The sequence below is a fragment of the Mauremys reevesii genome, linkage group 6 (genome assembly GCF_016161935.1).
Source record: "Mauremys reevesii isolate NIE-2019 linkage group 6, ASM1616193v1, whole genome shotgun sequence".
NCBI classification, from domain to species: domain Eukaryota; kingdom Metazoa; phylum Chordata; order Testudines; family Geoemydidae; genus Mauremys; species Mauremys reevesii.
The window spans coordinates 33,712,965-33,740,918 of record NC_052628.1 but is presented as its reverse complement, the minus strand read 5'-3'; the positions used below and the strand labels follow the sequence as shown (position 1 = coordinate 33,740,918).

General features: G+C 43.7%; 1 protein-coding gene across 7 annotated transcripts in view; it reads left to right on the top strand.

The window, feature by feature from the left end:
- The first annotated feature begins 5,275 nt into the window (after positions 1 to 5,275).
- ANKRD55 (ankyrin repeat domain 55) overlaps positions 5,276 to 27,954 on the top strand; it is a 170,856-nt gene continuing 148,177 nt past the window's right edge. For 4 of the 7 annotated variants that reach the window (XM_039544225.1, XM_039544224.1, XM_039544222.1 and 1 more), the window contains exon 1: positions 24,649 to 24,994. The gene's annotated coding sequence lies outside the window, so the exon portion shown is untranslated. Of the gene's footprint in view, positions 7,969 to 11,184; positions 11,203 to 24,648; positions 24,995 to 26,403; positions 27,533 to 27,954 lie in introns of those variants that run through there. The other 3 variants (XM_039544219.1, XM_039544221.1, XM_039544218.1) reach the window with 3 other exon arrangements.

The following is a 27,954-nucleotide window of genomic DNA, read 5'->3' as shown; positions in this document are numbered from 1 at the left end:
GTAATTTGTTAAATTTTTATGAAGTTAATTAAATGATGTGAAAATTCCTGTTCTGGCTAAAAGTCACAAAAGACCTGCTGGGTCCATATTTGTTAGACGGCAAAACCCCAGAGGCTTCATTCAAGTTGTCTTACTCATACAACTTTCCAGATGTTTTAGGATTTCAAAATAGCTATATACTGTAAATGAAGAAGGGGAAAATTACAGTTGAATCTATGTGCAATATTTTCAGAGAAATGCATACACGAGGTCGGTCACTCCTCCCTGGTGAGGGAGACATATCGGAAGCCTGTACAGGAAACGCGTGCTTGAAATATTATTCAACTTCTTCTTTGCTTGCAACTCTTGTATATTTCTGTACATTATGGGCTCAGTCATGCAATGTGCCAAATGCCTTCAGATCCCACTGACTGAGTTGAGCTCCCTTCAGTGGGAGTTGAGTATAGTTGGGGTGTGCACGCATATTATGGGGTAACCAAAGGCTCTGTCAAGGGAAGTCAAAGGCATGCTCCCATATAAACCCCAGAGTTTAAAAAAAGACTAGCCGCATAGCCAGTGTTCTGTGGTCACATCCAATAGTTCGAGTTTCCCTCAGCAAAAGCAGAATAGTGGCATAAAAGTGAACTGTCTCATTACTACTGGTGAACTTTAAAAGGTTTGGAATCTCAGTTCTAGGCTTTTTTAGCCCAAGGAGTTTCACATAAGCTCTGGAAGTCTTGTGAGCAGCTTTCTTATGAGATTTCTAGTCCTTTGTGATTTCAGCTGTGTGAGCTACCAGCACCTTTGCACAGATGGTGTGGGAGGTCTGCTTGCTCTTCCCACAGAGAGGGCAGTAACTGTTGCAAGCAGAGGTCATCTTTACACTTCAGGAGGCCTCGAAAATGCTGAATCTGAGAGGTTCCTCCTGCAGGTCATTCAGCTTGTTTATAGCTGGTCCTGCAATAATAAATTGTTCCTGGCCAAGTTCACTTCTGCATGGCCTGGGATGGGCTGGTTTAACAACACATGGTAGTTGTATCACAATTTTCATCCAGAGTTCTCAAAAGAAAGGTAAGGAACATCAGCCACATATTTTACAGATGGAAAAATGGATGTGCAGACAGGTGAGGTGCTCTAGCCAAGGCCACACACAGTAGGTCCATAGTAGAGCCAGGACCAAAATCCCATTTCTCCAGACTTCCAGTCCAGTGCCCAGTATGCTGGACCACAATGTCCTCTTAATAGTAAATTGGGCCTGGAGCCATCAAAAGTGCAGTGCCCCTTCCCCGCCGCCCCCTCTTGTGTTGAAATTTCCCATTATCCTGATATGGAAGGATGAATTTGCAATACAACATATATCTGGTGTTACATACAAAAAAAGTACATTAAAAGAATGTTAAAGTTGCAGAGTCAATCCCTCAAAAGTTAGGAAATGTCATAATTAACTGTGCAACCTTAATTTGGCTCCTTGTGTGTATGCCTTATGATACAGTCTTTTTAAATACACGATCACACTATTTTTTCCATAGTGCCTCATTCAGTGCACAGGATCGATGCTGCTCACTAAATGAGCAACTATTCAATATTTTATTTTCTCTTCATTGTTCAGCAGCCCCTAATGCCAACTGATTCTGGTGTGTGTAAATATATATTCTGGTTCTCCAGGGAGTGTCATGTGAGGTCTTAAATGAAAGTCGGGGTCACACTGGTCATTAATATCATGGAGAAATGTATGTACAGATACTATGTAAGGCGTGTGTGTGTGTATATATATGTAAATACATTTTAAAGTCTGTATCAAGACAGTTGGCAAACTGGTTTTCTGTCAGACAAAAGATATTTATTCATCTGTCTCTCTGAGGTGTAAATTAAGCATTGTAGATTAACAGAGTATTCCTATTTACATATGAAGTCAACACAGAGATGTGAAATCAACAGAGAAGTAGCAAACAGGAAAAATAAGTCTTGAATGGTTATCCTGACTCTGATGTTACCCCAAAATCTCTCTTATAGAATAAGGAGGTGACATATAATAACAGGTTCGATTCCTACCAGCATCGATCAACTGGGAAAGTTAGAAATCTGTGTGCCTTCCGCCCGTGTTGCATTGAAATAAAGGATAGAGAGAATATAACCTTAGACAGAAAGAAGATTAAATAAGGGATTGTTACAACTGGGGGTGGGGAGGGAGGAACCACTAAGGGGATCATTACAAATACCCAAGAATAGATTCCAGCAAGGGGCCTAGAGCCTAGACCCTTAAACTGTCCCTTGGTTAAACTATTAAGTGCCCGAAAAACAATTACTGTCTCTCTTCTACTACAGATGGAGGTCACCGGCAACTGATGGTCCATCTCAGGAACATCGGAGGATCTGGCTCTCTACAGCCAAAGCAGGAGATCAACAGATCTGGACTTCACTGGATCCTTTGGTGGAACACAGGAATCAGATAAGTATCAAAGTCCTGGGAAGCTGTTAGTAGCCAAAGTCTTGATCCAATGTTAGTAACCGAAGTCTTGATTCAATGACCGCTCAAAGAAACTAGATGTGGCTGCCTCAATGGTGGACAGCGCCTGTGTCACTGCTGACAGTTCCTTACATGCTCTCTCTGGTGCAAATTCCTGAGGCACACTCTGGCAGACACTGCCCCCAACCAGTTTCATCCAGCTCTCAGTCCTTCAAGCTCTGCGTGGTGGTTACCCCGCTCCTACCCTAAAGGGCTTAAAACAGCCCTGGGAGAGAGCTGTGGCAGGGGAAATGCTGGGCTGATTGGGAAAGCAGCCACAGCTGTAGCCAGTGCAATCAGAGCCCAGCTGGCCCTTTATAAAATGGCGGTGGGCCAGAAGGAAAGAGAGACACTCTCTCTAGCTCCCTAGGGAGAGGGACCTGGCTGCTTGGGAGCTGTGCAGGGTACCTAGGGTGAAGCAGTGCTGGGGAAGGGCAGAGGGAGCTGGGAGCTCCAGCCTAGCCAAGGCCCAGGCTGCAGGCCAAGTTAAGGGTCCTCAAAAAGGGTACTAGTGCTGCAGAGGGGCAGCCCAAGGATAGGCAGAGGCAGCTTGTCCAACCCCTCTTGCCGATGATGAGTGGTTTACAGACAGCAGTCTGCCCTAGTGAGCGGGGGCTAAATGGAGACTGGCAATAGCCACTGAGGCAAGGTGGGGATAGGGGGTGGGGATTCCCCTGGGAGGGAAGACCCAGATTGTGGGTTGCTGTGGTGGGCAGAACCCCTGGGCAAAGGGCACCGGGGTCCGGGAGGGACACGGGGGCCAGCAGCAGGCGAGACATCAGCCGGCAAAGGACGCTCCAGAGCTGGGAAAGAACTAATTCCCTGGATAACCAGCAGGAGGCGCTGTGCTGATGAGTCTCTCCCCCCACCACCACAGCAGGAAAATGCCATGAAGAAAGGGTACCAAGATGGAGTTCAAACCCTTCCTACCACATGCGCCATCTTGAATTCTTAGACTCCATTTTGAATTGTATCAACATTTATAATACATAACAAAGGCATAACCATACACCAATAACACCTTACAGTGACTACAGACAATGAACTTTGGGGATATGAGTAGTCAAAGTACACAACCTTTTATCCTGAACCTAGAAAGTAAACAGACAACATGTTTATATTCATGAAAATGGGATTACAACCAACCTTGGTTGAAACAGTGCAGAGGGCACTGATGGATGAGAGAAACTTCTTTAGACAGGAGTTTAGCCTGTTAAATTTAGTCTCTAAAAAGCATGTGATAATTTTGTTTTATATGATCTGGACAATTATCTGGACAAATTGGAGAAACGGTCTGAGGTAAACTGGATGAAGTTTAATAAAGACAAATGCAAAGTGCTCCACTTAGGAAGGAACAATCAGTTTCACACATACAGAATGGGAAGATACTATCTAGGAAGGAGTACAGCAGAAAGGGATCTAGGGGTTATAGTGGACCACAAGCTAAATATGAGTCAACAGTGTGATGCTGTTGCAAAAAAAGCAAACATGATTCTGGGATGCATTAACAGGTGTGTTGTGAGCAAGACACGAGAAGTCATTCTTTCGCTCTACCCTGCGCTGGTTAGGCCTCAACTGGAGTATTGTGTCCAGTTCTGGGCACCGCATTTCAAGAAAGATGTGGAGAAATTGGAGAGGGTCGAGAGAAGAGCAACAAGAATGATTAAAGGTCTTGAGAACATGACCTATGAAGGAAGGCTGAAAGAATTGGGTTTGTTTAGTTTGGAAAAGAGAAGACTGAGAGGGGACATGATAGCAGTTTTCAGGTATCTAAAAGGGTGTCATCAGGAGGAGGGAGAAAACTTGTTCACCTTAGCCTCTAAGGATAGAACAAGAAGCAATGGGCTTAAACTGCAGCAAGGGAGGTTTAGGTTGGACATTAGGAAAACGTTCCTAACTGTCAGGGTGATTAAACACTGGAATAAATTGCCTAGGGGGGTTGTGGAATCTCCATCTCTGGAGATATTTAAGAGTAGGTTAGATAAATGTCTATCAGAGATGGTCTAGACAGTATTTGGTCCTGCCATGAGGGCAGGGGACTGGACTCGATGACCTCTCGAGGTCCCTTCCAGTCCTAGAGTCTATGAATCTATATGTAACCTTTTGTTTCCGTTATCCTTATTCACTATCATTTGAATCTTTTATCTTTGGTAATAAACTTATGCTTGTCTTCACTATAAATATATCTAAATGCTATGATCTGGTGCTGATCCTGAATTGAACCACATGTGGATAAGGGGCTACAATCCATTGCCACATTCACTACACACCTTCCAAACTTCTTCAGCAAATGAGTCATGGCTCCTATAAGCCTCCTTTACTACCCAGCTCTGATTCATTCCCTGAGCACTGTCCATCCTGTGCACAGAATGAGGGAGAGGTGTCATGGAAAATAGGATGTAATCACGTAATTACTGTATCTTAATGCATATACACAAGGTGGCCGAATTAAGATTGCACATGCAATCTTAATTGTGGCATTTCCTAACTTTTGAGAGCCAGACTTTGCAACCCTGCAACCATTTGTAATGTAGTTTTTTTTGGGCTGTAAATATATGTGTTGGTTGAAATTTTCAAAACAATCTAAGGCAGGGGTAGGCAACCTATGGCACGTGCGCCGAAGGCGGCACGTGAGCTGATTTTCAGTGGCACTCACACTGCCCGGGTCCTGGCCACGGGTCCGAGGGACTCTGCATTTTAATTTAATTTTAAATGAAGCTTCTTAAACATTTTAAAAACCTTATTTACTTTACATACAACAATAGTTTAGTTATATATTGTAGACTTATAGAAAGAGACCTTCTAAAAATGTTAAAATGTATTACTGGCATGTGAAACCTTAAATTAGAGTGAATAAATGAAGACTTGGCACACCACTTCTGAGAGGTTGCCGACCCCTGATCTAAGGGATTTAGATACATATCTTCAATTAAAACTAATGTGTGAAATCCTGGCCCCATCGAAGTCAATAACTAAATTCCTATTGATTTTGTGAGTGCCAGGATTTTACGCAATGTCCCAGGACTGCTTTGAAAATCTGTCAGATTACATGGCCTTTTCCCTAGAGATCATTAATAAGCCAGGATGAAAGCTGGGATCACTTGACTGGGTGTTGACTGAAGCAGTCTTGTCTGTCCATATTTATTTTTGGTTTTGTTTTAAATGTTACATTTTTCTTATCATTGTGATTATTTTATTACAATAGTGCATATATGCTTCAACTGAGATCAGGGCCCCATTGTGCCGGGCAATGAGTAAGCACATAGTAGGAGAGAGACTTGGTCTAGAATTTTTACAATCTAAATAGTCAAGATAGACGAAGGATGAAAGAAAGGAAATATTATTACCCCTCTTGACAGGTGAGGAAACAGGCATAGAGAGATTAAGTGACTTGCCTACGGTCAGACAGGAAGTTTGTCATACAACCAAGAATTGCACACAGTTCTCATCCATACCCATCTAGTTCTTTAACCACAAGATTATCCTTTTATTGCTTTCGTTCACTTCAGAAATGTTACATTTTGGGATGTCTTTTTTTTTTTTCTGTTTCCAAAAATACAATTCAAAGCTGACTGATTTAATCTTGACTTATAAAATCACATTGGAAATATGGTCTTACAAAAACAAATTCTCATGCACTATGTGTTTTACCTTTTTATATAAAATGTGCAGTGCCATTACACATGATGTGAAATGCTCAGCTGTAACCCTGATGCTCTGTAGAGAGCCAACCAGCCCTGAGACAGAAGTCAAGATTATAAAATAGCTTTTAACCCATATACAAAGAAAAATCCCAGCTAATATTTTCCCTTAAAAAAAAAAGTTTGACATTAAAAGCTGTAATATATCCTCATAGGCCAGGATGTACATATTCTGATTTGTGTTTGTTACACGATGGCTGTAGCACTTGAGTACTTTAAGGCACTGAGACCAGAGACCAGCCAGTCATTGTATCTCAAAAATAGTACATCGTTATTTATTAAGTGGATTGAACTATCTTCAATAGGTTCAGGTTTTAAGAAACTGCCTCCTTAGTTTCTTTTGCTTCCTGCTGGCCAAACCCCTGATTTTTTTGTTTGTTTTTTAAATCTCATGATTTTTAAGATAATCTAATGACATATTTTGGAAACTGACTCATGATTTTTGAATGCTTGGGATTGATAATGCTGCTATTTGATGCATATAAATTAGAAACAAAAAATAGAAAACTAATTTTGCTGCTTCCCCCATTAACACCCTGAGAAGCTGCAATACTGAATTTGTGCCACCATGTGGTGATTCAAGAGGCTATAAATTTAGCAGCATGTTGAGCCCACTTCCTTGATTCCAAGATGGCATTTGCTAACAGATACTGTTATCATGACTTGTTACTCAGACCCATGTCCTGTGAGTGGGACCTGAACATAAAGATTAACCTCTTACCAACAATCCTCTGAATCACACCCTTATTATAGGAGGAAACCAATTATGTGATGTGCACCTTGCAGTGGGTTTCTCCTCTTTCCCATGCGGTTTTATTCTACAGCATTCAGGAAATGATTAGGGTACCCTTCTAAGTTAACCCTTTAGTGAGCCTTTCCTTTAGCTCTTTCACTGTCAGTGGCAGATTGTTATGTCACCATGTTTAGAACTGTCTTAGTTGCTCTATGAGGGCTAGAGCCTTAGCTGCTATAAATTGTCATCGCTCTGTTGACTTCGTTGGAGCGATAAGGGCAGATCCTTAGCTGCTATTAATGTTAAGGGCATAGATTTAAGTGAATATCTACATATGAATATCCTACAAAACACATTAATACTTTTAATAGAACACTCATGGGCCTATATGTGCATATATATATAATGTGTAGGTATATATATGTGTATAATGCTTTGTTTAAAAGTACAATGTATGATGTGTGAATATGGGAAGCAGGATTCGGATTTTGTGTGTGCTGTTTGTATATTGCTGTGCCTCTGAGATTTATAGCACAACTGTTTAGGCAACCAGGAGTCTGTAATTTACAGATATAAACTAAATATTTCATGAGATTGGTGCATTAGCTAATTTTTTCGACATGTCATTTCAGTAAGGACATTGCTTTATTTCATGGAAGGTTTTCCCATAGATAATAGTTGTTAGTTGGCTGAGTTGGAATCTGACAGGATTAAGGAAATCTAAACTGAAAGCTGGTTTTGTGCAAGGAAGCATAATGTGACTGTTGTTACAAGAGGCAATGTGGGATGTTTGCGCACAAATGTATGAGAGGAGGGTTTGCTTGTAGCTGTATCCATAAGTGCAGCTTAGCAGAGCTCAGAGCTAATGTCTCACAGGACAAGCATCATGGGACTATCTTTTTGTAATGTCCTGTTTGTGTAAATATGGTTATGCTTTTACTTTCCATAGTTTTCAGGTACTGCATGCTTTTCAGTCTGGACAGAATGACAAGGGCCAATACTGCAGATCATCTCCTCAAAAAGAAATCAGTGAGGATCATTATATATGAGTGAGTGACATCTAAAGAAATTCAAATACACACTGCCCTGCAGTTACCAGTGACTGACCTAGATAGTGATGTGTCCTATCAAAACCACAGTGGCTCTGATATTCAAAATTAGAATCTAAAACCTATTGGTTTTACTTTGTCTGAGCAAACTGAGCTCTGCAATTTTTTCTAACCAAACAGGTGCATTTAAAAAACAGTTTCAACTGAAATACTGTGAGGCCAGCTCTTCATTCTGAGACACTAGTGCAGCTCCTGCTGAAGTCAACAGATGCACTGTGTGACTCCCGGAGGATAGAATGTACCCATTAATAACCATAACATGTGCTCTTAGAGGTTTTGCAATAAGGGCAAATTCATCATAACCAAATTTAAATTAGTTTCATGTTAGAAATAGCTTCACCATCTGTACTAGTGTAGAAACGTGGCTGATTCTCCACTCAGCCTGATTTTACACTGGTGCAACTCCACTGATATCACTAATTTCATATATGCCAGCATATGTTAGCGCAGAGTCAGGCTCAGTATTTCACAGAATCTTAGAACGGGGAGGGACCTCAAGAGGTCATCTGTTCCAGTCCCCTGCACTCACAGCAGCACTAAGTATTATCTAGACCATCCCTGACAGGTGTTTGTCCAACCTGCTCTTAAAAATTCCCCAATGATGGAGATTTCACCACCTCCCTAGGCAATTTATTCCAGTGCTTAACCACTCTGACAGTCAGGAAGTTTTTTACCTCCTAACATCAGACATCGCGTTGCAGCAAAAAAAATTCCTTGACAAATTCCAGGCGATGGCACAACTGCCATTTTTCAAAGATCCTATATGAGCAATACCTCACTACCGACTCATCAGTAGAAGACCAATCAGGACTAAGTTACCAACCATCTCTACAGCAGATATTGCCACATTGTGTCACATTCTTACTGATCCATCTATAAGAAAGTCCTTCCCGCAAGTTCAACCATTGTAGACGTGGGGTGTGGAGGTGCATGGCAAACAACCACACCCAGGGACTCAGGAACAGCCCTCTGTGTAGCTGTGGTATAGATGAGGACACTCCACACCTACTGCATGGCTCCTCATCCCATGCTGGTCTATCAGGAGGACTTTCCAGATGCCACACTGCTGATCCCGGAGCTACTGACTGGCTAAAACAGCGTATGCTCTTTTTGACACTTACGACATTTTTCTTTTTTTGGCTTATAAATCTCTGTTTTATTTTCCTACTTTATATTTTGTATTTTGAACCTTTTCCCATTTTTACGGTACCACTTTGCTAATACTAATTAATTAACTCAATTGTCATTCAAACCTTTTCTTTAAAATCCAGGGTCTGATAGTCACTCTGTTCCTGCACTTAGGGCAGGGATGGAGTGGGGCAATGGTAGGTTTAAGATACTATACTATACTATACTATACTTGTGGCGTTGCACTCTATATGATTTTATGAAAATATGCTAATGAGTATGAATATAATGTAACTGGAATATGCTTCGTGCAAAAGGTCTCTTGTAAGGTATCATTACAAAGCTTATAATCTACTGAGTGTGGTCATCCTGTTTGTATACATGTATCACTCTTGTATCTGAAACTAGAAATATGAAATATAACTCTGAGGGCCTATTGTAATTGTGCAAAGTGTGGGCCATTAATGGTGGTTTGGAATCGTGATGACTCCCATTAACCAGGACAATTGTCTGCAGATGGCTCTGTTTTACCTGTAAGTCTCCCTGTATACGTGTGTGCTGGCAAGTGGGTAATGAAGTCTTACAGTGACATGTTATCCTGTCACCTGAACTGGAATCTATCTTTAACCTGGTGTCTTTCCATTGAGAAGGAGGGGTGAGAACCCAGAGAGGGACAAACGATTCCTGCCTTATGCAAAAGATATATAAATGGGTGGAACACAACAAAAGTGGCAGCCATCATGAGGAATCCCCTAGATACCACCTGAGCTGGAACAAGGGCTGTACCAGGGAAAAGGACTGTGCCCAGACTAGGAAGGTGTCCAGTCTGTGAAAGAGACTTATTGAAACATCTCTCAGGGTGAGATTTTATCTATACTGAGTTGTATTACTGTATTAGGCTTAAATGTGTGTTTTATTTTATTTTACTTGGTAATTCACTTTGTTCTGTCTGTTACTACTTGGAACCACTTAAATCCTACTTTCTGTATTTTTACTTATTAATTAACCCAGAGTATGTATTAATACCTGGGGGAGGGGAGCAAACAGCTGTGCATATCTCTCTATCAGTGTTACAGAGGGTGAACAATTTATGAGTTTACCCGGTATAAGCTTATACAGGGTAAAACGGATTTATTTGGGGTTTAGACCCCATTGGGAGTTGGGCATTTGAGTGTTAAAGACAGGAACACTTCTGTAAGCTGCTTTCAGTTTAAGCCTACAGCTGTTAGGGGACATGGGTCAGACCTGGGTCTGGGTTTGCAGCAGGCTAGCGGGTCTGGCTCAAACCAGTCAGGGTGCTGGAGTCCTAAGCTGATGGGGCAGGAAAGCAGGGGCAGAAGTAGTCTTGGCACATCAGTTGGCAGCTCCCAAAGAGGTTTCTGTGATCCACCCCATCACAATACTATACTATAGGGTAAAAGTACACAGCATTTCTCAAATTGGGGGTCTAGATGAAAAAAGGGGTTGCAAGGCTATTGTATGGGGGGATAATGGTATTGCAAAGCTTACTTCTGGGTTGCTGCTGGCGGCGGCGCTGACTTCAGAGCTGGGCACCCAGTCAGTAGACACTGCTCTCCAGCCACCCAGCTCTGACAACAGCATCCATCAGTCATCCATCAGCAGCCTAAGAACTGTGACACTACGGTCCTTGATTTCAAAAGAGCAAACTTTAAAAATTAAGGGAATTAATTAGGGAAGGGGGCTGTGTTACCAGATTTGCCCTTTACTTTGGGGTATGCTCATTTATTAGGGTGGTTATTCTTGGGGGGGGGTGTTTCTGTGATTCTGTCAATGTACTGTTTGTGTCACTTGAGTTTTTCATATGGAACTCTACTTCTCCCTTCTGCAGGTCTCCTCCCTGCAGGACCTAGGTTCCTCGGGGCTGGGTTCCTCCAGCCCCAGAACCAGATGAACACACACATACTAACAGAGCAAGTCTGAGTGGACCAGGTCAATCAGCACTTTCAAGCCGACACCTTATATGTCCCTGGACTCAGTGGACTGGGTCAAGCAGCACTTCCAAGCTGTCATCCTTATGTGCCACAGGTACCGCACTGGAGTAGACTACGCCTGAGCAGGCTGGGTCCAACAGCACTTCCAGACTGCCACCCTTATATGCCCCTGGACTCAGTAGTCTGGGTCAAGCAGCATTTCCAAGCTGCCACCCTCGTATGTCACAGGTTCAGCACGTCCCTATCCCCACTTTCAAGTTACAATTGTACTGGTAGTAACACCACAGTATTTTTGGGCGCTACAGGGATCTTTAGCTTAGGTGAAAGAAGCGTTGCTGCAGAGTAAATGGGGAAGCTAAAAACACAAAAGAGTAAAGCTCAGAGAGAGGGAAGCAACCAGCTTAACCATAAAAGTTATTTATTGAATACTAGTGATAAGTACACAAGGAGAGCCTAAACCAACATAACAGTTACATTATTCAAGGTTACAAAAGTCATATATAGAAAACTATACCTGATCAAACAAGTCAGGGTTAGAAAGTTATACCTGAGGTAGAAAAGAAAACAGAAAGAGAGAGGGATCTCATCACTCCATGAAGCTTGAATTGATCGGGGTTTGAAGGTGATGGTGGTAGCTCAGGGTACTGAGTGCTGGAGACAGATAGAGCCCCCAGCACAAACAGTCAGGAGATGATGAAATCCCAGTGGAACTGATGCAGAGTTTGGATCCATGCAGCAGAACACTTACTTGAGTGTGGGTAGGGTTTTTTTGGTAGGGAAAAGAACAATGGTTCAAGGGAGAACACTAGATTTGTTTATGGGTAAACTGATGACTCAAGGGTTTTCTTTAGGCTAGACAATAGGAGCTGATCACTCCTAGCTATGAATGGTGTTCCTTCCAGAGAGCTCACAATGCAATTAGGCTGCTTCAGTATTTTGGATATCAATCAAGGATTCATTACTAGAATTGGTCTGATAACTACTGAGCTGGGTGTGTGCAGGTGTAGGTTCATTAACAGCTGGAGCAGAGATCCCCCATGATGCAGTGCTTCCCTGCTTTTCTGGTCCCAGAGTTTAGTGCATTCTTGCCTTGGAATCTCTGTTCTCCATTCTGTATGCTAATGGAGATGCCTCCCTGTCCCATCTTTGATGCAGATGAGGTGAGGGGAGTTGCCTTAATCCTATCACCCTTGTCAGGAGGCGTCTAGGTGTGTCTCCCACTGCCCTTCACTGCTCTCTGCAAGTCTTTTCTCTGATTGGTTTTGGTTCAAGCAGAGGCTGTTGGGGGGGGGGGGGAGGGTGTCCTTCATGAGTCAGACAGGCTGGATACCGCACCCTGGTTCCCCAAGAACACAGAACTGACTGGTATCAACTGGATTGAAGAACTCAAGGATTTGAATGCGGAGAAGGCTTAAGCTATCTCTTGGAGGTCAGAAATTATAGGGAAATGTGAGAACTGTGAAAAGCCAAGCAGAGCTTGATCTTGCAAAGGAAATTAAAACTAATAGTAACAAGTTCTTTCCTTGTTTTTTTCTTTTTATATGGCTAAAGAAGTGGGGTTGCTAAACACTGAGGATGGGATGAAGAATAAAGATAATCTAGTCAGGGCCCAACACATAAGTGAATACTTTGCCTGAGTTTTTAATAAGGATAACAAGAAGCTTGGGGAAAGTAGCAGGGTGACTAAGATATAGAAGTAGAAAATAACCTCATCCATGGTGGAAACCAAACTCAAACAGTTTCTAACCAACAGAAGAGTGAAGTTCTGGAACAGCCTTCCCAGGGGAGTAGTGGGGGCAAAAACCTTAAGTTGTTTTAAGATGCATCTTGATACATTTATGGAGGAGATGGTATGATGAGATTGCCTACAATGGCATATAGCCCATCAACAAATGCTTTTAGCAAATATTTAATGACCAGAGAAGGGCTGTTGGAGGGCTCTGAGTTACTTCACATAATTCTTTCTCAGGTATCTGGCTGGTGGCTCTTGCCCATTGCTGTATTTGGGGTCAGGAAGGAATTTTCCCCAGGTCAGATTGGCAGAGACCCTGTGGATTTTTCGCCTTCCTTTGCAGCATGGGGCACGGGTCACTTGCTAATATGAACTAGAATAAATAGTGGATTTTTTTGTAACTTAAAAGCTTTAAATCAAGACAAAGGAAATGCAGATCTAATCGATCTGGTGGGTTAGGCATACGGTGTGTAGGGCCAGAGATTATGGACCTATTGCAGGAGTGGGTGGGTGAGGTTCTGTGACCTGCAGTGTACAAGAGGTTAGACTAGATGATCCTGATGGTCCCTTCTGGCCTTACAGTCTATAAATCTGTGCTCAGTAGAGACTTCTTAGATTTGAGCATATAATTTCCCCACATTCATTCTTCACTAGACATGCTGAAGCAAATGTCCTTGAATTTTAGTTAAGGCTGCATATCAGTGGAAGATACTTACTTGTTTTTTAATTCTGGTAGATTATACTAGTGGAATTATCAGATTAATTATAAAAATGTGCAATGATAATGAAGATTATTTCAGTTTAGAAAAACAGAAGAAAGGCAGCTTTGTCCTAACCTTTCTTACCATAGAAGACTATTTTAAGAGAAGCAGTCCCTTTTACACTTGAGGACAGGGCTGGCTCCAGACCCCAGCGCGCCAAGCGCACGCTTGGGGCGGCAGCCGGCTCCGGTGGGCCTTCCGCAGTCATGCCTGCAGGAGGTCCACTGGAGCCGCGGGACCAGCGGACCCTCCACAGGCATGCGTGCGGGAGGTCCGCTGGTCCCTTGGTTCCGGTGCACCAAATTCCTAGAGCCGCCCCTGCTTCAGGAACATGCAACAGACTGAGCAAACTGCCAAAAATACATGAGTCTTATGCACTGAATTAATATCTAAGATAACTGAACTGTAATGAAAGTAGCTCATATTCAGAGATAAAAGATACTATATTGAACAAAAGAAAAATGGAAATTATCCCTATCTTGTGCTCAGCCAAGTCAGTAGATTCAAGTGCGTCTTTGTGCCAGTAGTGCTTGATTTGAAAGACTTCATTATTGAGCAGTTAATGCTCTACAGCAGCAGATACTGGCTTCTGTAAGTGACTTCTGTTCCCAAATTGTCCTTTCAGAAGCTAAAAAAAGTAAATAGATTCAAAACCAGACCATAACATGGATTATGAAAAAGGAGTCCATTTTAGATTAAAACGAGCATCTTCCCTATTATTAATATTCTGTGTTTTTAATTTATACATTTACCTGGAAGGATCCTAAATCACATGCAGGAGAAGTGAAGTCACATTTGGAGTGGAATATAGCAACTGTTTAACAGCACAAGAATAGGAAGTGAAGACTATCTTATCCAACTGAAAGTACAATTGGCATTTTCAAGTAAGCATAACAGTTTACCCAACTGAGAATTAGGCACACACACAAGGGTAAACATTCCTAATTGTTTAGTGGCCTCAAGTAACAAGGATTTTACCTCCTGACTTAATCAGTATTTCTTTAGTTCTTATCTAATTTGATCCCTAAGTGTTCCCTCCCCATACTGTACATTGCACATGCAGTTCTCTCAAGCTATTGGCTAGATCCTGAGCCTCATGAAGGCTTAAAGTCACTTTAACTAGCAAGAGGATCATTCACTTGTAGTGGGTCCTCCACCACTACCCCATCGTACATGCAGAAGGGGGCATGGCCAGAATGCTGTTTCGTTCAGCTAGTCCCCAGCTGCAGTAATGGCCCCTGGAGAGTGGCATAAGATGGAGCAGCCATCAGTCTGGTCTATCTTACACCATCAGCACCAGGGTCAGATAAGGGAGCTAGATCCTTTTCCCACTTTCTTCTGCTTCTGAGCTTGGGTCAAGTACAGGAAAACCAATCCAGAGTATCTGGACTATTTTCCCTATAAAGACCAGAAGAAACCATAGTAAAAGGATGCCATTATACACAGGCCATTCATTTGGGTGGTGGTTGTTGCAGTTGTTAAATTCATGTTGAAAATACAACATAAATTTGGGGAGGGTGGATGTCGGATTAAAAATTATTTTTACAACTAAAACGGGGATTATGTATTTTATGACAAATCTGACTGTGTATAGAAGCTAATCATATCTTTAAGGAGCTAAACAAATTACAACAGGAGCAAAACAGCGAGTTAGAGGGTGAGGTGACTAATTGTAAAAGTAGAACTTATCCAGAAAGTTTCTATAGGCCAACCAGTCCCGCCATGCACAATCCCCACCGAGCAAGGACCATCCCAGGGCTTCAGGGGCTGAGCAGGATTTTTCTTGCAATTGCTTGTCTCAGCTGCTGGGACAGCTGTGGTACCAGAATTGAAAGCAGGCAGGCAGTTTCTTCTACACTCTCAATGCCTCCCAGCTTTGTGCCTAGGAAGCATAGATGAGAAAGAGGAAGCAGCTTTACTGGAATTCAGAGGGGACAAGGGCCAGGTTAAGGTCACAGGAGACAGGGTACCCAGGGTAGGGTTGGGGTTACAAAGGTTAGGTCTCCCAGGGCTAGGGACACACAGGGTAGGGCTGCTGGGGCTAGGGTTTGGCTTCTAGAGGGTAGGGCTCCCCAGGTTAGATTGAGGGATACAGAGGGATAAGGGCTTCCTGGCCTAGGGTTAGGGTTACAGAGGGTAGGGTTCCCTGGCCTAGGGTTCTGGTTACAGAGGGTACTGGTCTCCATGGTGGGGTGAGGGTTACAGAGGATCAGACTCTTCTGGTTAGGGTTGGGGTTACAGAGAATAGGGCTCTCAGGGTTAGGGTTCTGAAGGGTAGGGCTCCCCGAGTTATGCTTAGGGTTACAGAGGGTGAAGCTCCCCAGGCTACAGTTATGGTTAGAGAGGTTAGGGCCCTCAGGGTTAGTGATAGGATAGTAGAAGGTAAGGCTCTCAGGGTTAGGGTTCTAGAGGACAGGGCTCCCTGGATGGTGTTTGGGTTACAGAGGGTAGAACTTGCTGATATAGGGTTTAGGGTTATGGAAGGTAGGGCTCTCCAGTTTAGGGTTAGAGTTACAGCAGGTAAGGCTCCCTGGCCTAGCGTTAGGTATGCAGAGGGTAGGCCTCTCCAGATTAGAGTTGTGTTTAAAAAGAGTTGGGGTCTCCGAGCTATGGTTGGGGATACAGAATGTTGGGGTTCCTGGTCTAGGATTAGTGTTACAGAGAGTAGGACTGCCCAGCCTAGGATTACGGTTACAGAAAGTAAGGCTCCCCAGTGGAATGTTACAGAGGGTAGGAATCCTGGGCTGTGGTTCAGGTTAAAGAGGATATGGCTCCCTGGAGTATAGTTAAGGTTACAGAGGATAGGGCTCCCTCAAACAGGATTAAGGTAAAAGAGGGTAGGGCTATCTGGCCTTGCGTTAGGGATACAGAGGGTAGGGCTCCCCAGCCTATTATACAGAGGGTAGGGCTCCCTGGGCTAGGGTTAGGGTTACAGAGTGTAGGGTTACCTAGGCTACGATTATGGATACAAAGAGGAGGGCTGCCTGGGCTAGGGTTAAAGTTACACAGGATAAGGCCTCCCAGCCTAAGGAGAGTGTTACAGTAATAGGGCTAGCTGGGCTTTTGTTAGGTATACTGAGGCTAGGACTTCCCCACCTAGAGTTAGGGTTAAACAAGTGTCAAGCACTCCAGTTTAGGGTTAGGTTTACAGAGTGTTGGGCTCAGCATGCTAGGGTTAGGATTATAGAGGATAGGCTTGCCCAGCTTGGGTTAGGTATACAGAGGGGAGGCCTCCCCGGGCTAGGGTTAGGATTACAATGGGTAGGACTCTCTAAGATAGTGTTAGGGTTACCGAGTGTAGTGCTCCCAGGCCTAGGCTTAGACTTAGAGCCCTAGAGGGGAGGACTCCCTGGACTACAGTTTGTTATACAGAGGGTAGGGCTCCCCAGGCTAGGGTTAGGGTTACACAGGTCAGGGCTCCCCAGGTTAAGGTTATGGACGCAGAGAGTTCGGTTCCCTGGGCTAGGGTTAGGGAAAAAGAAGGTAGGGCTCTCTCTTCTATGGTTAGATACACAGAGGGTGGGGCTGCCTGGGCTAGGGTTAGCGTTAAAAGGAGTAGGGTTTTGTGTGGTAAGGTGACAGAGGCAGGGCTCCCCATGTTAAGGTTAGGGTTCCAGTGACTAGGGCTTCCATGGCTAGGGTTAGGGTTACAGAGTCTAGGTCTCTCCAGGCTATGGTTAGGGTTACAGAGGATAGACTCTTTGGGCTACGGTAGGGTTAGAAAGGGTAGGGCTTGCCAAGCTATGGTTAGACAGAGCTAAGGGGAGGGGGAACGGAGATCTGAAGAGGAGCCCAGCATGGGTTGGTGGAGAGTGGGACTGGATGTAGGGAGCCCAGGACTGCCAAAATGTGAAGTCTGGTATGTCTTAACTTTTGAGTGCTTGAATCTGCATCTCTATCATTCTGTTAATTTCATTTCTCATTATTGTTAAGATTTAGTTTCGTTCACAACACTTGTATGTATTAATTGCCTCACTTACTCCAAGAAGCCCTTTAATTACTATTAAATTGAGGGAGGCAGTGCAAGGTAATCGGCCAGTCATATTAAAGAAGGGGAACTTGCAAAATATCAGCAGTTAGGCAGAAACTTTGTGTAAAGAGATACCTGAACTTCCCTAACCAAATCTAACCCATATCTAAACCAAACACTGTATTTTTAATTGCACAATGATACAAAGAGAAGCTGTACTGTAGCTATGTGCCAAATGTGTTTGTAAGGCTCCAGGGTAAGGTTGTATGAATTACAGCACTTCCTTACAGTTCTTGGCACTTCCGTAGTGTTCCTTTCAGTACTCCACCCACAGCCTCCCAAATTCTGACAACCACCTGGTCAGGAGGGAGGACTGTGATGATTACAGGCTGTCCCGTGAAATGAATGAATCGGAAAGAGAATATGCGTTGCACAGTCAGAAACAGTGCTGGTTTCTGAAAGCCTGTGGAGAAGCTATTTACAATTGTGTCTTTTCTGTTAGCATTAGTTGTATGGATTTGAAATTTGATAAGGGTGGATCCAAGATCCATGTCCCCTTCTCCAGCAATTTGTATTACAAAAGGCTTCTCTAAATCAGTGAAAAGCAGAGAACTGGTAGTGATGGGCACTAAAACACTATTATATAGGAATGGGCACAATGACAAAATGTTCTCTGTGCCAAATTACAGAGACTGTCTGGGATAGCAGGATAGGAGTTCATTTTTAGCCATTTAATCCTGCTCTAATGCTCACAGATAATCTGCACCATCTATTCTTTTTTCCAACTCCCTCTTCACAGTAAACTCTCTTACCTGGAGGGGTTGGAGAGAAGGGTCACCTTAGATGTGATTAAATGCATCTATTCATGGTCTTTTAGCTCTGTTGCTTACAAGGACAGAGAAGATAACCATGTTGTCATATTGTCAGAGAATCCCCCTATTGTATGTACAGTAATACAAGGCTAGAGATGACCAGATCACCAGCGGGCATAAATTGATGTTGCTCCAGTAAAATTAGTGGAGCTTCACCAATTTACAGCAGTTGAGAATCTAGCCCTAATTTATTTTTCTCTCGATCTTTCTAAACAATGAAGTTAAATCAAATATAAAATGGTTATGAGAATATTTGTTATCAGACAAAATGGACAGCAATCTTTTTAAACTGTAGAGTTATTGTGACATTTTAGTTCACCACCAAGTTTGGAGTTATTCACAATATCAGCTAAGAAACTGAATCTATTTTTAAATGGTTTTGTTTCAAACTCTGCTGTTTTTAAATCAATGAGAGGATCTAGTCTATTTCTAGACATTTCTCTGTTTCTCAGTAACAACATCTAACTGTATTAACACAGCTGTCAGAAGGAGGCTGCGCTATAAAATGTAGCCTTTGTCAAGAGGAAAGAAAAGAAAATTTTATTAGTGTGCTGACCAGGGCATTTCCATAAGTTGTGTGTTTCTCTGGTTTATATCATTGCTCCGATCTGAGTCCTGTTGCTATTAATATGTACTTCTTTTTGTTGTTTTTAATTTCTCTAATATAATATTCTGAACTAATTATAGAAATATATTAAACTAGAAGAGCATACTAAAGATCTTATTCAATTGTGTTCCTTCATTATCCAAAACAGATGTAGTATTGCAGAGGTCGGAGGAGCACTGATTAAGAATCCAAAGCTCCTTTCATCCATCTGCACAAATTGGCACGTTGTATGAAGAACTTTTTTGTTAGTTATAGATGGAGATGGGCTCAAAATAAAACTCCAAATCCAAACATCCTCTAATTTTGGAAAGGTTAAAATCTGGATCCAGATGAAAATTTTGCAGTAAAGCCTATAATTGTTATCTCTGTTTTAATGTTTGCTTGCTCTGTTTTTATACTGGTCAGTCTGCAGCTAACCATGCCTCTGGTGTTCATCTAATCTGCATCTTGCATGTACTACATGAGAAATGTGTAGCCAGCCCTATCAAGACAACAGGATATATATGCTTATATGTCCTCAAAGACATCACTGTTAGCCAGCTGCACATTGGGCCAACCTCATCAGGGAAGGTTGGTCCTTTGCACAAAGTGGGAAACAAAACTCACTCACTGTTCAGTGAGAACAGTAGAGATGTTCTGGGATGGGAAATTCCTATAAATGAGCCCCACACACTCACCCAAGACACCCTACAACTATTTTTGTCTCCTGTAGCATGACTGCTATAACCTTCTTGGCTGTAGCAACCAGCTTGTACAGCTGTAGCAGGAAGAAGACAAAAGAACCAAGGCTGCCTTGTAGCTGGCTCCTCCCCCCAGTGTCTCTTGCTGAAAGTGGGACGTCTCTCCAGCCCTTAAGGGTATGTCCACATTGGGAGTGAGCTTCCTAGCCTGGGTAGACAAACTTGTGCTAGCAAGGCTTGAGCTTGCTCCCCGCTGCAGAGTAGACATACCCATACGCTACAGCTAAGCATTGCCCTACAATCATCTGTCATGATGTGGGGGCTCCCTGGATAGAAGGTGGGCTCAAATTCATTTGGCTAAACTAATGGTAAGCATACTTGGATGCTCTGGATGCTTATCTGAATTGACTGCATTAATAATATACTTCACATTTTATGGCAATGACTTTAAAAAGTGAGGGTGCAAAGTTAGATTCTTATATTCATATTTAGGTACCCAAATAAAAGTCTGATTTTTTTCCAAGGTGCTGAGCATCCAGCAGCTCTCACTGCCTACAGGTGAAGCACCTGGGTGCTCAACACATTTGAAATCTAGACCACTTTTATTTAGGTGCCTAAATGTGGCTTTAGGAGCCTAACACTGGGCCCCCATTTATTTAAATGATGGCCTATACCGTATTTGTAAATGTTGTACAAATATCAAGTGACTAATCTTCACCGGGGTGGTGAGTTATAGGGGCCTGTGATGCCCGGGCTTCAGCAAATTCAGGGCCCAGGGCAGGGGGGCCCACCTCCACCTGCCGTCCCTGCGCACCTCCGCCGGAGTGTCCCCCCACGCGCCTCCCCCGAGTGTCCCTGCCTTCCCTGAGCAGTGGGCATCTGCCCCCTGCAGCTCCGCACTCTGCACCCGTGCCAGCCACTGCCACAGCTAGCTACAAGGGAGTGGCGCTGGGGGCAGGGTGAGGCAGCTGCTGCACCTACAGAGGGAGGAGGTGCATGGCGATCCCCCCTGGCAGGTGACTCTGGAGGGGGCTTATCCTGGCCAGACCTCCTGAGCAGTCTGGGGCTGCTTGGTTGAGTGTTGTGCCGGGGGGGCCATGGAGGGCCCCCTTCCCCTCCTCTCCCCTGGAGCTTGCTGCTGCTGCTGGCGGGGAGAGGGCTGGGGGGAGTCGTCCTCTCTGGCCTCCCTTTGCCCCAGCCCCAGGGCAGCCTGCCTGCTGCACCCCAAACTTCTCATCCCTGGCCCAATGTTGGCATAACTGCTCTCATTGAATTTAATGCGCATTTTTCCATGGACTTCAGCGGAAACAGAGTTAGGGCAATGCTGAGCATTTTTGAAAATTTGACCTTAAATCTATAAAGTTGAGGAGGGTGTGATTTAGTTCATACACAATGTCACGAAATTATTGCGCAGTGATTTTTTGTTGTGTGTATTATTTCATCAATAAAAACCAGCAAAACATTTCCTACATTTTGGTTATAAAATTCTATGTAAGTAGGGGAGTTACTTCTATTATATTTTTTTGTGGTATTATAAGTAAATAAGGCTGTACAAAAACACAGACAGCAATAAAGTTCCAATGCTTGTTTTTCTCACAACAGTAGCCCAGATTCCCCATCAAGTTTGGTCCTTTAAAGATAGTAAATAGCCATGCTCTGAGTCTGTCTTGGTTTAAGGCACTAGTGTGATTCTACAACCTCTCCTGGAAAATGATTCCTTACTCTCACAGACCTTGGGAGGCAGGCCCGTCCTCGCTTACATACAGCCCCCCAACCTGAAGCAAATACTCACCAGCAACTACACACCACACCACAGAAACACTAACCGAGGAACCAATCCCTGTAACAAACCCTGTCGCCTACTCTGTCCCCATATCTACTCTAGCGACATCATCAAAGGACCCAACCACATGAGCCACACCATCAGAGGCTCATTCACCTGCACATCTACTAATATGATATATGCCATCATGTGCCAGCAGTACCCCTCTGCCATGTACATTGGCCAAACTGGACAGTCTCTACGTAAAAGAATAAATGGACACAAATCAGACATCAGGAATGGTAACATACAAAGACCAGTAATAGAACACTTCAATCTCCCTGGACATTCTATAACAAATTTAAAAGTAGGCATCCTTCAACAACAAAACTTCAAAAACAGACTTCAAAGAGAAACTACAGAGCTACAATTCATTTGCAAATTTAACACCATTAATTGGGCTTGAATAGGGACTGGGAGTGGCTGGTTCACTACAAAAGCAATTTTCCCTCTCTTGGTATTGATACTCCTCAGTTATTGGGAGTGGACCACATCCACCCTGATTGGATTGGCCTTGTCAACCCTGGTTCTCCACTTGTAAGGTAACTCCCTTCTCTTAATGTGTCAGTATATTTATGCCTGTATCTGTAATCTTCACGCCATGCATCTGAAGAAGTGGGGTTTTTACCCACAAAAGTTTATGCCCAAATAAATCTGTTAGTCTTTAAGGTACCACTGGGCTCCTGGTTGTTTTTGTGGATACAGACTAACACAGCTACCCTCTGATACAGTCCTTATGTGACAGCCCAATAAGGAGAAGAATAGTTAATGTTATATGGAAGGGTTTTTCATTAATGTTTGATTTACATTATTCCTTTTCTTATGTGTGTGTGTTTAAAAACATTAAGTACAGACTTTTGCTTTTTTCTTACTCTTTTTAAACAAAAAATTAGGAAATGAAATGCAAAAATCTATATAAAGGCACTATTAAGGCCACACGGTTAAAAATAATGTGAAGAATTGTGAACACCAGGGTTCACATGGCTAGGTCTCTAATGACCTCCTCCTGACCAAATGTCCCGGGCGTCTACTCCATCCTCCTCTTCCATCATCTCTCTGACATTTTTGCCACTGTCAATCATACTCTACAAAATCTCATCCCATCTTGTCTTTTGGAAAGCTGTCCTCTTCAGGTTCCTTCCCTCTCCATCTGTTCCAACAGCATCCATTCTCTATGAGGAACCCACAGGGTTAGTCCTTGGCCCTCTCATCTTCTACTTCTACACCCTTTCTTTGAATGATCTTATCCACTCCTGGCAGCAACTGCTATATAAGCTAATGATTCACAAACCTGCCTTTCCACTTGTGATTTGTCTCCCTCCATCCACCACTGCATTTCATTTAACTGCTCTCACTGACATTTCCGGCTGCATACCTCTCTGGTCACTTCCATTTAATATGACCAAAATGGAGTTCCTTCTCTTTACTCCCAAATCATAGTCTTGTACCCTATTTTTGCATCCCATTGACAGTGCTGCCATCCTCCTGATCACTTAGACCCAAGGCTTTTACTGAAAAATTGAGCCCTTCAGGATTACGAGAGAGACTCTTACACCTTGTCTAGACGAATGCAAAAAATACAGGTGAATATGTATGTAAAGCAGACCTTTCTCGTGAACAGAAAGTTAGGGTTTTCCCAAGGTTACCTCAAGGCTACCATTATGTTTGCAGCCCATAAAACTGATTAAAAATTAATTGTCCATTTTGAGCCTCATTATTATAAGTAAAAAACAAAACAAACCCAATTGACCATGATTCCCCCTCCCCCCCATTATTTTTAAGTGAGACTGCCTAAGGGGAAGTATTAGTCACTGTCTGTTATAGATTCCTTTCCTATCTAAATAGTACTTCCGAACTCTGCTGCTGCTCCTAGAATATTACCTCTCTTTTATTTTCATTTAAACAGTTGTCAGTTCTAATGATCGTACTTGTAGACAATGATTTAATTAACCTAATCAGCCTGTCATACAGCTGACAGGTATGCTTTTTTGTCACAGTTCATTCATAACATGTAATCTGCCATGAATAGGAACTCTCAGCTGCTCTGGCAGCTATGCCTCTCCTCAGGCCACTGAATCAGTGTGACCTTGCAGTTCAAAATGAAGAGTGATGATGCGAGAGTGTGTGTCAAAAAGTCAGTCTTCTCTGACCTAGTTTTCAGATGCAACATGATGGATAAATGCCAAACAAGAAGCAGCTTGTGTTTTCAAATATTCTTGGTTAACAGGGTCACTGCAGAGAGAAGCACTATTTTAGTACCTTTTAAGAACTATTTTTGTTAGTGCAAAATAATGTGCAGTGCTGTGCATCTAAATGCTTTCTAGCGTACCCACTCTGGTATTGGGGGAAAGCAGTGCAAAGTCTTCCCCAGAGCCATGGTTGTCACCCATTCTCAGCAGCAGTTTTCTACCATTTACCTGGTAGACCCAATTTCCATGCAATTATTATGATATCAATGAGAAAGAAAGGACCTAAAGAAAACTGTGACCCTGAACTTGTGTCCCTGCCTCTCCTCAGGCTTTTCAGAAGTTGAGGTTTCTGCATTGTAGATTGGGGAGTGCTGAGAAATTCCTGTAAACTAACTGGCTCAGTCTGAACTCCATATAATATAGACTAAAAATAATTTAGCCGATTATCAACTACGTGTTCTGATTAATAATACAACAGATCTAAAATTACCTATAAAGCAAAATAATAAATGCAGATACTATAAAACAGTTCTTTTAATGCTTACTATTTTTATATTTATTGGCTTTATTTATAGAGCCCTGCGTGGATACAAAAATGTGGATCCACATCTAATCCGCATCTGCCAGGATCAACCCACGATCTGACCCGCCATCTGCTAGCCGTCTTTTACCTGTATCCACACCCTCAGCAGCAAGCTGTCTCACAAAGGCTAGCGATGGGAGGTGGGGCAGGGAAGAAGTGGGGGGTGGGGTCTTGCAGGAAAGAGGCAATGCGCAAGGGTGGGGCCTTGGGGGGAGGGGGCAGCATGAGGGTGGGGACTTGGGGGTAAGAGGCAGTGCAGAGGTGGTGGGAGGGAAGAAGTGTAGCATCGCGTGCTGCTCCAAGGGGCTCGCGAGCAACAGCACACATCAGTAGCAGTGTGTGTTGCATCACAGTGGGGTGGAGGGGTGGGGCACCAGGACCCCGCCTGCTCCAATCCTCATGGCCAGGGGCAGGCCCTACTGCCCAGAAGCCCATGGGCTGGTCCCAGGATTAGGAGCACGGCCAGTGCTGCTGGGCCAGGCTATGATGGGGCCACTGGCACTGCCCAAGGGGTCAGAGCTTCCGGACAGGAAGCAGCGTGGCAAATGGGTGCTGGACAGCCACAACTCTGACCTGCTGCCCAGCCCCAGCTACTGGCTGCTGCCGATGCCTTGAGTGTGCTGCATCCCATGGGCTGCCCGAGCCAAACACAGTGGACCAGGCACCACTGGTGAGTATCCGCATCCAATCCACTATCCACAAAAATGGTCCGTGGAGATCCGCAGATATAAAGCAGATATCCGCGGATTTGTAGGACTCTGTTTATTTGAGTTTATCACTGAAGTCATTTTTTTAAAAGAATATCAATGAAGTGAGCATGTTCAGTTGGCAGATTTTCCACAGCACACTTGTTTATCTTTAACAAAAGTTGAATTTATTCCTGAAATGGTTATAAGCAAAAAAATCCTTTGTCATCTAATTGATACTTTTCTCTGAAAGATCAGTTGAAATTCTACAGATTTGTGTTACTGAGTTATATGTAAGAACTACATTAGTACATATGTGTGGTTTTGTAATAGACTGGTTGTGTGTGTGCCCCACTTTGTTCTAATGGTTGCAATGTCAGATATTCACAGTTTATGTTAACATGCCACCCTCTAGTGGCTGCAATCCCCAGAGGATATAACCTACTAATGCTGCAGCAGCTATTGGAGATTCTTCTTTACCTCACATGAGAAGGAGCATGCTTTTTACAGCTGAAGGCCCTAGATTCTGTTACTGCAAAGACCTTTATGTTCAAACTACCACAGAGTTAGTGACAAAGCACCAGAGACAAAGAACAAGGGTCAGCCTGACTGTGTACCATAACTTTTTAAATCTGGAACTCTCCCTCTTCATCCCTGAGCAAACATGCCAAGTTGAGGCTATCAAAAGAGCTCAAAGTCCATATTTGTTTAAAATTTGCATAAATGCTGTGATGGGGCAAGGCCAGATGGCTACAGTAAAGTACTGAGGAACAGGTATGTTAGCCCCAGGCTAAACAAATCCCTGGTACCATGGTAACCAAATGGCAGTTGCTCCAGGTTAATCAAGACACCTGGGGCCAATTAAGATCTTTTTAGAAGGCAGTGGAAATAGCTACATTGATTGGGACACCTGAAACCAATCAAGGGCTGGCTGGAACTAGTTAAAAGCCTCCCAGTTAGTCAGTGATGTGCATGTGTGAGGAGCTGGGAGCAAGAAGCGCAAGGAGCGGTGAGGATATGGGTATGGGTATGCTGCTGGAGGACTGAAGACTACAAGCATTATCAGACACCAGGAGGAAGGTTCTGTGGTGAGGATAAAGAAGGTGTTTGGAGGAGGCCATGGGGAAGTAGCCCAGAGAGTTGTAGCTGTCATGCAGCTGTTACAGGAGGCACTATAGACAGCTGCAAGCCACAGGGCCCTGGGCTGGAACCTGGAGTAGAGGGTGGGCTCGGGTTCCTCCCAAACCTCCCAACTCCTGATCAGATACAGGAGGTGTTGACCCAGACTGTGGGTTCCACCAGAGGGGAAGATCTCTGAGGTGAGCAAATCTGCCAATAAGTGCAGGACCCACCAAGGTAGAGGAGGAACTTTGTCACAATGCGGATAAAAATTCCATACCTTTATGAACTCACACAAACCTAGGTGTAGGTGGTGCTCTCAGTGAACAGACAGCAAGCTCATCCCCCACCACAGTGATCTCAAGGGCAGGACCTCTCTCTTCCCAGGGAGCTAGAGACCTTTTTTCCTCAGAACTTCCCCAGCCCACCTCTCCTCTCCCTATGGTGTTCTAACCTTCTTGCTCTACCTCCATCACTGAGTCTCCCTATCCCCTCTTTACCAAGGTCACTCCTCCCCAGTTTTCCCTCAGTTTCTCTTGCCCATACAGGATTTTGCTCCTCCAGGTGTTGCTCCACTGCTTAAGGTTTTTCCCTCAGCCATTCTCCTCATCCCTATCCTGATCCCTTCTCCCCAAGATCTTAACTCTACAAGGGTTGGAGAAGACTTGGCAAGAGTGCTGGAACTAGGGATGCTGGGGGTGTTGCAGCACCCCCTGGCTTGAAGTGGTTTCCATAATATACAAGGTTTATAGTTTTGTTCAATGGCTCTCAGCACCCCCACTATAAAAACTGTTCCAACACCAATGAGACCTGGTGGTGCTGGTGGACTAGCAGGAAGTCCCCCTCTCCGTTTCCTGGCTGATCCCTCAACATGCTCACTTCCCTCAGCAATTCCCTGCCTCAGCACACTACTCCCCCACTGAGAAGTCAACAGGGCAGAGAAAAACGGCATCTCTCAACTGGTGGCTTCCAGCCTGCAAGCAGGGAAGGCAGCTGCTGCCAGGAGTGGGTCAAAGAAAGGTTTACAACAAACCCCCTCTCATGGCTAGCCAAAAAAAAAAACCCAGGCTCAGCAGAGAGGTGAAGGAGCTGTAGAATGGGACAAAAAGCTGGAGTCTGCAGCCAAAGACTGGAAGTTAGGCAGGTCTGTTCCTGGATCACAGAGAGGAGAGCGTCAGTGGGACAGGAAGCAGGGCATGTAGTTACTGGAAATAGAGGATCTTTATTCTGCCACCCCTTCACTGTCTCGTTGCAGGATTTTGTCAAAGTCTGCTATTACACCCTTGCTGTCTGTCCCCAGAGTTCTGGAGGTGGATTGTCAGTCTTCTACTTTTAAGTGTTGGGCTTTCCTCTACCAGTTTCATGATAAAAATGAATGAAAGTGGATTGAGACAGAGGGCCAGGTCAGAATATTATTCTCCTTTCTTATTTTAAGGGCTGTAGCTCAGCATGTCAACTGTATATGTCTTTTCCACTTTACTCACGTAGAACTTTCAAACTTAAACAGCTCAAACATGGAGGGAAATCCTGGATTCTCTACCCACCTATGTGTTATCACTTAAGTGTTTCCAAGTGAGTGGAGCACCAGTTCAAAGAAAAACACATTCTTGAAAACTATGTCTGCTGAGGTTAAGCACCTGGGTCACACGAAAAAAAAAAGTACAAAGGGTTGACAATAGCAGCACCTGAGGGTCAAAGGGAAAATGCTCTGAATAGAGACAGCAATGCTTACCACAACTGGGGAAGTTCTCTGGGATATGTGGGTACATGCAAGCCACTGATCTTCAGAATAATCAATCAGAAATCTTAATGTGGCTCCTCAGGA